Consider the following 11772-nt stretch of genomic DNA (forward strand, 5'->3'; position numbering starts at 1 on the left):
ATTGCTTTCCTTCTTTTGTATTTACCCTTCACAGACCTGATTGGTTTTGAATGCTTCTTCTCTTGTCAAAGATTCATCCATGCAGGTGAGTTCTGTGATGTGACTCTTAACATGAGCCTTCTCACCTGGATGGATGACTGCATCTCCAGCTTTAAGCTGTATCTTACAGATTCATGACCCACTAGTAGTTTTTTATCTTGCTATGTCTCCCATAGTGAAGTGATACCTTCTATATTTAAAAGTGGTAGAAATTACCCAGACACTTTAAATATATTTTAGATAAAATGTATTTACTTTATTGCTAAGTGTACCATCCATTTTATAACTCTTTAGAAAGATGCAATGGAATATTTGGTGAAGTAAGCATTATAAAGAAGACAGTTTTTACATAGCAAGGCTAAAGATTAGGTATATGAATTGACGATTAGCATTTATGACTTCCACAGATTAAATGAAAATATAAATGTCTTCTAAGATCTAAGCAATCCTTTAGAAGTCTTAATAAAATGTGTCATCGGGCTCAAATTAGATTACATATAATGGGAAGCTACAGTTATGATATTTTACTTATACATCCAAAGAAGACATGAACAGAAGTGAAACAGCTGGAGAGGAAAATGAATTGTGTATTTTCTCTCAAGTGAAGGAATATATAAGAGGTTTCCATTTATCTATCCGTCTATCTATCACATAGCCATATTAGTGCCTCCAGAGACAAAGATGAAGGTACTCTCTTGTAAAAAGGAATATATTTCTAACTTTATATATAGAAATTCCTTAGAAATAAGTGAAAAGATTAATCACAATTAAATTAAATAGATATATATATAGGCAACCTGGTTTATAATATCCCATTTTCAGTAGACTTAAGAACCATAAGAAAGACAATAATATATTTGGTTTGGAAAATTTTAGAGACTATAGGCAGAGCTAATCAAGGCAGAAAAAGGAAATTTGCAAAGGTGCTTTTACTTCATGTGTATAGCTCAATCTATTAATTTTGCCAATCCAGCAAAACACTTTTAATAAACATCTGGATAATCCCATTAAAATCAGTTAAACTTTTCATGTGTTTAAAATTAAGCATATACCAATGAGTCATAGACCTATAATCAAATGTATCCCCAAACATCTAAAACATGCAGCATCTGTAGAAGAGCATCCATTCTGATGATCTTTTTCAGTTCATTTTCAATAGCATCTATGGCCACAGGCAATTAAGAATTCTTTTTTATTTAGCAGACAGGAAAAAAGACCAGTGCTACATTAAGAAGCAATCTTGTTGATCTTAATGTGTACTTTAAAACAATAATACATTTGTAGCAATGACAATTTCACAGTTAGAAGCATCACAACAGTAATTTCCTGTGTGTGTCTTCTTTCTCATTTCTGTTAACGTTCTGCTATAGCTTTACAATTGTTTGGTTTGTCTTTTTCTGTATAGCTAAAGGGAAACAGTCTTCTCATTACCAAAGGAAAGAGAAATGGCATCCCTTCTTTCAGGTTCAGGGAATGTGAAGAAAGCAACAAAGTTTTTTTCTTTCACCTGTTTGTCAGACGTTTATGATAAATGCTAGCATAGTTGAATCAAGTAGTAAGGGTCTTTAAAAACTCTATCAGTGCATTCCTTTACTCAGCTTGACAGCTTCAACTGAAAATTTTTGTTTCTTGTCCTGGTCCTAAATTCCTGTTCATCCAACCCAAAACGTAGGGGTCTAACCAGCTCAACAGTGTGAATGCTGCCATTCCCCTGAAGTGTGGGACATGGCATACCATCCCTAAGAGTGAAGACATCTACCTGTACTACATTCTAGAACACACAAAGGTCAGACTTGCATACTTTCAGCATCTTTGGCTCAAATGCTGATTCACCTTCATTAATTCTTACCTCCCTAGGTGGGGTCTTCACTGTGTGAGAATTTACTGAGTCTGTCATCATCTAAGTTGCACAGAGTTCCTGCTGTGCTGTCATATCACCCAAGAAGAAAATGTGTAAGATTAGATAGTGAATCACAAAAGCTTGAGTTGACTGAAAGACCAACAAAATTATCTGACTGCTGTCACAGAGAAAATTGAATCTGGCTCTTAGTAAACCTTCCTGCTCAATAATGTCCATATTTGCTATGGTCTTGGGCATTTCTAAACATCTGATCTACTTGGAAATGCACATAGAAATGAAAAAAAATGCTCTTTCTGATATATCTGATATCACTTTATAGTTTTCTTTCTTGCTTAAACCTAAATGCCAAAGTAAAATTCTGTTAAAGTAAGAAAGGAAGGAAAGCTGCTGTTCAAACTTATCCTCTTCACTTTTATCATTCTGACATAGTAAGGACCTCTTTCAAAAGCAAGAGTCACCAATAATATGTCACAAGATGCCCTTGCAGGTGCCATTGCCCGGTACAAGGTTACAAAAGAACCTTTAAACAGAACATGAACATTTTTCTATCTAGTTCTGCCCAATTCCTATGCCTTTCCTTTCTTCTCACACACAATTTTCTTTTAACAGTGTACTGAATATGCCAAACCAGAGCTAGGTTTACATATTTAAGGTTTTTCTAGAACACCAGGTTGGCTCAAATAATAGGTTTGAAACTCTGCCTCTTTGGTAAAAGTAGCAAAACACCCAATTAATCTCTGCCTCCTACATGCACGTTCAGATAATATCAACGTGGCTGTTCCATAGTCCCTGAAGCTGAAGTAGTAATCAAAACTAAACAACTCTTCTAGTCCTTTAATACAAGAAGGAGAAATCACAGCTTTCTGTGTCTCTCATCCCACCTCACAGCCTCAGTTGAATAGTTTTATCTTTAGCAATAAGGAACTAAAATCAGTTGACACTGCTAAGAAGTCTTGAGCTGGCTCTGAATCACTTCTGCCAACCTCTCTGAATTCTGTTCAGCAAGTCCCCTCTGACAGTCAGCCTATTTTTTTAGAAGCGTTACAGACCCCAGAGTAGGAAGATGAAACTGCAGTGATGATGTGATGCGTTTAAAATAAACTTCCTCTGCTCCTCCAGTCGTTATGCTTCTTTCCTAACTTGTGTTCAAAATGTTTATTCCAAAAATTTCGTTTGATCAGAAAGGCAAAAGAGAACGACTGGAACTTTGAATTACTCATCAGCACTGCCACCACTACCTGGGCTCTGGAAAGGTTGCTGTTGCATTACAGCTGAATATAAGAACTCAGTCCTTGTCTCAAGGAACTTGTAGAAAACTCCTGCATGTCCTGGGTTGGTGCCACTTCATGCAATACTGGGTCACTGGCAAGCGAGTTCCTACACCCCTGGCGAAAGCCACATGCCAGGACTGTAGTTTCTAAAAGGAGTTAACTAGCTCTTCCAGCATGTCATCTAATCGTTTCCAGGTTCCTTGGTGAGGTCCCGAACCCACCCCAGCTGCTGTGTTGCATCAGCTGAGTACCCCTCCCATGCAGTTACCTCCCGTGTAGTTACATACCTGTCTTCTTGTCAGCATGATCGCTCCTACCAGACCTAACTCTGGACTGAATTCTGGCTTTTGAACTTAACTGTAGTTTTCTTGAGAAGAAAAATGGCCAAAGGCTCCCAAAGAAGTAGAGCTGACGCAATACAGCTAGTCTATTTTAACCTTTAACCTTTGCCTGCGTCCAGCCAAATGCTGTAACTGACTACAAAGGGAGGTGTGAATTATCTCGTGGTCATAAAGCTTTCTGGGAAAGGAAAAGAGACTAGTCCATAGGTTTTCCATGAAATGGAGCCACAAAAATAAGTAGGATATTAAAAACAAACAAAAAAAATGTTCCTCAGGTTTTTGTTTTGTTTTTTTTATACACAAAAGTCAAAACAAATAAAAGTGCGCACTTTTTTCTTTAACTGGTCACCTACAGGCTACGATTTTATTTTTAATCCTCTTCTGTTTAAACAGCAGACCTATATTTATGTAGTACTTCTGCTGGCGATTTTCCTCCAAGTGCTTTCAATGTGTTCATAATAAGAGTGTTAGTTTAGAGATCGCTGCACTAATGTGATGTAAGGAATGAAAAGAATGATTCATTTCTTATTCTAAAGCTTTAAATACAAATTAACACAAAAAAAGCTCCACTAATCTTCTTTTGGTGGGGATTTAGATGTTAGAGTAATACACAGACTGCTTAAAAGCAATAAAAGAAATAACCTTAGAAAATTAAGCAAAAAGAATTTTCAATTAGTTTCAGAAACGACGACAAATGCATTTTGAAAGGAAAGAGTAAAATGCAACTTTGTTCAGTATAAATTGAAATTGCCTTTTGTGCTTAATATAGTTCACTTATAATTAGCTGAAGATTTTGTTCTGGGCTGAAACAAAGTTCCATCTTGAGATTGCTATGTACTGTGTACACAGAACTTTCATCAAGAAAGGCTGGTGCTGCAGGGTTTGCTTTGGCAGCCTTTATCATAGCTTTATAGAAATGAAAAGTGAAAGAACACAGCTGGTTTTAACAATGGGGCATGTTCAACATTAGACTAAAACACATTAGATAGTGCAAAATATTGCACGTTATATTTATAGCTCCATGCAAGTTTTTGAAATTCGTGCTGATGCTGCTCTAATCCAGCTTCTTAGGACAATCTATTCCCTAATGATGGAATAAGATTTCACCCTGAGACACTGCTTTTTAAGCCAGTGACAGGAGGGTCAGATTCAGAGCACTGATAGCAAAACAATGAATTTAGACATATTCTAACATTTTGTGGTGCAATTTGAAGGTCTCAGACTCTGAAATGCCATTAGAGATGCTCTGTTCATTGTTAGGCCTTACTGTTTTTGAAAATGCCATTCTTCCTGGCACCCAGCCATGGGTCTTCTGAATTCTGCTTATTAAAAACATGTAGGATGAAATTCCCCAAATATATTTAAACTGCAGGTTTAACACTTAAGCACCACTGAAAGCTTCAGAAACCCCACTCATTGCTTCATCAACTCTGAATAACCTAAATTCTTCTAAGCGTACAGAAGGTCACTTAAATCTTGAGGTCACCAATCAGTGTAACACCTAAACCTTTGAAAATAGATTGATTATTTGGGTGTTTTGTTTTTGTTTTGAGACATGGGGCCTCATTTTAGTTACTCAGAGCAAGCCACACGAAAGACAACAGAAAAGAGAGCTTTTTTTATCCTAGCAGGTTTCTGGCTACAGCCTTCACCAAATGTATGAGAAATGGAGAATATAATTTAACCTATCCCAGTGTAGGAGACAATTGCAATACAAATCTAACTTCCGCGGAGCTATTTTTAACATAATAAAAAACAGAGAATGGCTTACAGAAGAAAGTGGCTGTGTGGCATTAAATGAGAAGTTTTGAAGTAGTAGGTCGGGGTGCGTACTGGTTTAAGCAATAGTCCATAGATCACGAGAGTCAGTGGAAAACACAAATTTAAAAGATTCTAATCTTTACTTTATAAACCCCTCTGGGTTCTGTATTTATATAACTGTAAGGCTGAAGTAAAGATGAAGGACTACACCCTTGCCAGTGAGAAAGGGCATTTCCATTTTAGCATGATTTTGTTCCCTAAGCAGACTTGAACAGTGGAAATTATGGATAGGGCAGATCTAGAAGATATTAAAACTGCAGGGAATGGCACCATTTTCTTTCTATCCTCTGTCCTTCCCTCCCTTTTCCAGAACTGTGATGACAAGGAATTGCCACTTTTGTAAAAAATATGTCAGTCTCAAAGCTTCGTATATCCTGAAAGCAGAACTATTCTAAGGATCCTGGAGGAAATCAGTAATAATAAGGCAGGGGCTCTGAGTTGGTCAGTCTGTTTACACAATGCAATGTACACCAGAAAGCATTTGTGCAAGTTTCCTATACAGATAATGAGGGATATATGTGTTCTTCTGGTTTCCTAACAACTGTGCCTACAAGTGGGGCTCATGATTCTGAATGTGAAGACAGGCCCACTAACAGAGGTTGCAAAACTTTGTTGCAATTCAGAGTAGTTGTCAGGTATATGATCAAGTTGCTGTTTAGTGACACAAAAGCATATGAACTTTGAAGTGTGAAATACCAAATGGTTATGAGTATAAAAATCTGAACTGCTACTCATACATGATCTAATTCTCAAGATGGCATTAATCTTTTAGCAAAGTGTTTCATTATATAATTCATGAAGAAAGAAAAATACAAAACATCAGTTTATTGCAAATCTAAACATAAAAGCATTGACTGCAAGTTTCTGGTCTTTTTTTTTTTTTCTTTTTTCCTACTCAAAGCTACAAAAGAAACAAAAATACCGACCTCTGAACAATACTCCTTTATATTAAAAGATTAGGCCCACTAACAACAATCTTAGGGAAAATACCTATTGCTACATTTTGCTGGATACTTTTGAACCATGAGCTATTTATATGAATAGACATCCATATATTGCTTGACTGTTGCAGTTATACAGAATTTACGACTATGAGGCGATGCCATTGATCAGTTTGCTGAAAGAACTGAATTATCGTTTAATTACTGAATATTCAAGTGTACAAACAAAGTAAATGATGCATTACAAATTCATAACTGAATCAAATAAGCCTATGACATCCTTGCTAATTTTCCATCTGTCTTAGCCAACCTTGATAAAATAAATAAATAAATAGATGGACTTGCAAGTGGGCTTTATAGGCCAAGACAGGATGCCTTGAATTCATTAAGATACACACCCAAGACATGCACTGCTGGGGTCAGACTGGTAAATATGTGTAAAGATCCAGAACCGTGGGAGGATGTTATGCGGTTGCACTTTACAGTTGACAAAGCAAGTAGTGGGAGTATAGAGACACTGAGGATTATGTACAACTTTGTACTAAACAGTCATGGAAAAATACTTGAGTGACAATGCACAGAAATAAACAAATGGTTACCTCCTTCTTGAGTGAATTTACTGAATGTGGAATTCAGTTTTACGAAAAATGTTAGTATACGTGACAAGGTATGATTCAAGGTAGATCAAAAATGCAAGTAACTCAATTTATTCCACATCTTACAGTTTCAGTTTTGAAAATTGTGTTGTTTAGCAAAACAAACAAAAATAAATCAAGAAATACCTTCCAGTTAGCTGCAGGAAAGTGCTGATGAATGTAGAGGTTGTTTAAATATTATTTTATTTTCCCTGGGATAGCTATCATATATGAGTTTAAGCAAGAAATTGTGTGTGTGAATGGGTCTAAGATCCTTTTCTAATCTGCCATAATTTTGTGTCAACTATTTTCAGGCAAACTGTTGAATTACCTCAAAATAGCAGAATTAATGTAAATTCTGCCATCAGCAGTTGATGTAGAACTAGCTAATTTCCAATTCTGGGTTATGTTGGCATGCCTGTAATGCCAGTGGTTCTGAAAGTGGGAAGTTCTCATGCTTTTGTCAACACTGCATTAGCCAATGTCTTTGTTAAAAATAGATATTGATATTATCCATACATTTACATATATATGTTATTTTATTACAGTGTGTATAATTCATTTAATACTAGAACAAGACTTACTAATGGGGATAAGGAAAATTGTTCCTACTTCTGTAATCTTTCTGTAAAACATATGAAGTATAAAAATTTCTTCAGTGAATGAATGAGGTGTCTACAGGAGCAATTTTGTATAAGTGATTTGCTGAAACCAAAATACCTGCTATTTCGACATCAGAATACCAAATACAGTAAAAAAACTACTAGAACAATAATTGATTAGAAAAGTTGTTATTCTAGTTAGTTGTTTTTTTCCCATTTCTTTCCCTTCTGCAAGAGATTAATCTTACTCACAACAGGTTTATGTAATAGGAAGAAAATTAATTACAAGGAAACAATTAGTATTAACATACAGTTTAAATGTATATGTGCATACGATGAAGGACAAGGTCTATTATGAATTTAGACCAAAATTGTTGGGTGCTTGTGTAGAATATTTCATCCCATTACTTGAATAGGGTTGCTTGCTTCTCTTTTAAATATTGCAAGCCATTCATTTTCAGATAATCTCTTAAGAAAATAGTATTTTAACCTTTGTGCTTATGTTTATTACACTCCTAGAAACTACAGACTTGAAGTCTTGCATTTTCCTTTTCTGTGTTTTATTTCAGCTTTGCAGCACAATCACTAGGCAGAAAAGAACCTCCCTGAAATCTATATTAAGTCAGTCAATAACTAATTACAGAATGAGTTTGAGAGTATTTAAAATATATCAGTTCTCCTCTGTTTAATTATGTGAATCTCATAGTTAAAGACACATAATAAAACCATTTTTTAATGAATTGTATGACATATTTCTTCATTCTTCTTTTCACTTGCATTCAATTTTGCTGATAAAAACAACAGATTCCAAGTTTGCGAACAGTAACAACTTACTTGCCAATCATAAGAAAGATGTTCTTACAAGTTCTAAAGTATCTTACACTATTTGTGAAAGCATCAGGCTGGTGATCTCAAAATCTGATCTTTTATGCCACCAAAGAAAGCCAGGGGGAAGTTGGGCAGGAGAAGTGGGAACAGGGAGAATTCTAAATTCTTCACATTCTCGTCCAAGTGTTCAATTGTAATGCATTGATAAACAATGCTTTAAAGGACAATCTCATAGTCCTTGATTCTTGCCAATCTGTTGTTTATAAGACCATTGAATATTGCTTAAAGCCATGAAAACTGGAATAGATAAATTGAACAATGTATTGCATAACAGAATCTTGGTTAAGTAGTACTGCCCCTGAAGGTTCAGGACCTGTGGAAAAGAAAAAGGGAGGAAATTGAAGTTATTTCAGTCCTTGGCTTTTCTGTTAAAAATGTCTTTGATCTGTAACTCCAAAATTTTGTAGTTCATTCATGGTAAATTGGCACATACAGAATTGGAAATGTTTTTTTTTTCTATTTTGTATCAGCAAGCCTTTCTTGCAAACAACAGCATATCTGTTATTAGCTGTCCTTTGTACCATTGAGTTTGGTTGTTTAAAAGATTAATGATAATTTATGCCTTTGGTTTGCCTTTCTACAGTAGATTTTCAGACTAACACATATTTAGTGCAACACAGATTCCTAGTGCAAAAAGAACCAAGGCTGTCCTCTGACATATTCGTCCAGCCCTTCTGAACAGGATCCGTCACTGTACAGAAAGGCTGGCCTGTACTATCACTCTAGAGGCCAGAAGTTATATGGGCCATTTTTAGCAGGTACTGTTAATAATAAACCACTAACCTAATGGAGAGATACTTAATCTTCAAAAGGATTAAAACTTTTTAAAGTCAGTTGAGAAAATTGTTCCTTCCAGTTTTTTGTTGTCTGTAGACAATTTTGTACCTAATGTCACAGAGGGTATACAATATGACTAATCCCATCAGTACTGTCTATAGCGCTTATGGAGATATTTTTTAAAAATCCAAAGCAGTAAGTAGAGATAGTGACATGTCTGTGAATATCTTGAATTTAGGACAGTTGGGTATATTGTACTCACTACTCACCTCGTTTTTTAATAGTGCTGTGGGGGTTTCTTTATGCTTAGGTTCTTCTTCTAGTCTATGTACACTAAAGATAAGGTCGGGTGGAGGAGACTTTAGGGGAGGGAGTAATCATTTGTATAATCCTTGTTATTGCATCTAAAGTGATAGTTGAGGGCTAGGAGCTGAAACAATATTTTATGAAAGTATCATGTTGAAGTTTCTGCAGGTTTCAAAATATTTAAATATGTAAATTTCAATGAAGAGACTTCAGATTTTATGATAGCCTAATGATTTTAAGCATCTCATTTCTAGTCAAACACTGACAAAAGATGTTCAGATTGCAGTGTGAGATGGTTTCTATGGTTACAGTTGTTTCCTAGCATTTTAGTGACATCTTTTGTGAGCATTGGCTGCTTCACTTATTTGTCACTAATGTATGTGTAGAACTATAGTTAATAGCCTTGGGCGGATTTTTATTTTTTTTTCTCTGAATGGTGGTATTGTTTTTTAGCAGCATTTTGCAATAAGGTGACAATGCACTAGAATACTAATGGTATGTATGGTATTTTAAGATGTCAAGTTTTCAATAAAATGGTAATGAAAATTTTGCATTTCATTTAATAGCTAAATATTCATGAATTTTTCACAGTGTGATCAAGTGAGGAAAAAATAAACTGTATAATGTGTAATTCTAAACATCATAAATTTTACTTATTTTAATAGAATCGATTCAAGATTTTTTAATATATAGCTCTTTATAGATTTATACCGGTTATAGTAAAGGTATATAAAACTGTAACTTCAAATTAATTTAATTTACTTTTATAGAAATTGTTTGTAATGCAGTGTGAATGAAACATATATTATGAATAATATCCTACATGTGAAGAAGAACTGATATGACCAGATACTGGGCACTTACGTGTGATAAATGAGGGTAAACAATTATATATTCAGATGCAAAGACCACTTGGTCAGAGACTATATTGTTAAAAATATTTGTATTTATTTTAATTTATTTAATCAGTGTTAAAGTGTAAATTATGATCAGCTAAGAAAAAAAGGTGCAGCATTATTATCTGCAAAGTATAGTACTCTCAGTTCCTCAGCATATTAAGAGTTTTCTTCTGTTTCTGTGTTAGACAGTAGGAATTTTGCTGTTGTCCTTAACAGAAGCAGAATTAGGTTATCAGGTGAGTTAATTATCTCTATATTGCCAGTGCCAGTAGCCATACGTGCAGTGATTTATAACAGGATTTTCCCCTTTAGTCTGTTCTTACAAAGCTCTCTTTTGGTGAAAGATAGCCACTCTATGCTGGGCATTTTTTGACAGCCGAGTCAGTATTTTAAATATAGATTTTTTCAAAATGCAAGTATAAAATGCTTTATTCAGCAACAACACAGTGAAGGAACAGTGGCCTAAGTGTTGTTTCTCTTCTATGTATGAGGGAGCTTCCTATGGATTCAATTCCAAATTATAAGAACCTGTACCATCAACTCAATCACTGTTGCATGATTGCAAGGCATATTTTTCTACACTTCTTTTTTATTATTTTTAAAGGTTTGGGTGTCATTTCAAGATATTCATTATACATATCTTTCCCTATAAAAATAACAAGTATATATACATTCATTGTCATGTCTACCAAAAGACACTCTTAAAATAGAGACATGCTCTACAGCAATGGAATGCATAGTCAGTTTGTTACCAACCTGTCACTAGGGATGAGTTTAAGACCTACAACAAAATACATTAAGTAAATGGCTGGAAGAACTTAGGCAAAATAAAAGCAGGGGACAGACAGATCTGCTATGTATACAAGTAGGTGATATTGCTCATTCTCTGCACAGGGAAGCGCTAATGCCATGAAGAAGTCAACCATCCGTGCACAGGGCATCCACTCTCACTTCAATGACATAGTCAAGGCAGCTAAAGGGTCACAAAAAGCCAAAAGCCTCTGGTTACCTGGTGATAGCTGACCAAATTGTTAGCTCCAGGCTACCCCCCAGACTTTATTTACATGAAGCTGAACTGAATTCATTACAGATATGGCCTGTGATCACAACGAAAAAATCATTATACTAACATGGTTTTATTTTGGTTTAAATATGTCTGAATAAAGACAAAAGAACAGAAAAATAAAACTTCTAATCTAACTTAGATCCTGGCTTGCTTCCTGACTTTTAGGAAATTGTTAAATTTTTCATTCTCCAGGGTTTTTTTGTATATTTGTTTAATCTGCTTTTCCTGTCTCTTCTTAGGAAACAGTTATTTATTAAGATGGCTAATTGACTAAGACTTTGATTTGAGTGGTAGAATTATCCAAATGTCTATTGCTAATTTGCTG

The sequence above is a fragment of the Chaetura pelagica genome, unplaced genomic scaffold, assembly GCF_000747805.2.
Source record: "Chaetura pelagica isolate M959 unplaced genomic scaffold, ChaPel_1.0 scaffold11, whole genome shotgun sequence".
Lineage (NCBI taxonomy): Eukaryota > Metazoa > Chordata > Aves > Apodiformes > Apodidae > Chaetura > Chaetura pelagica.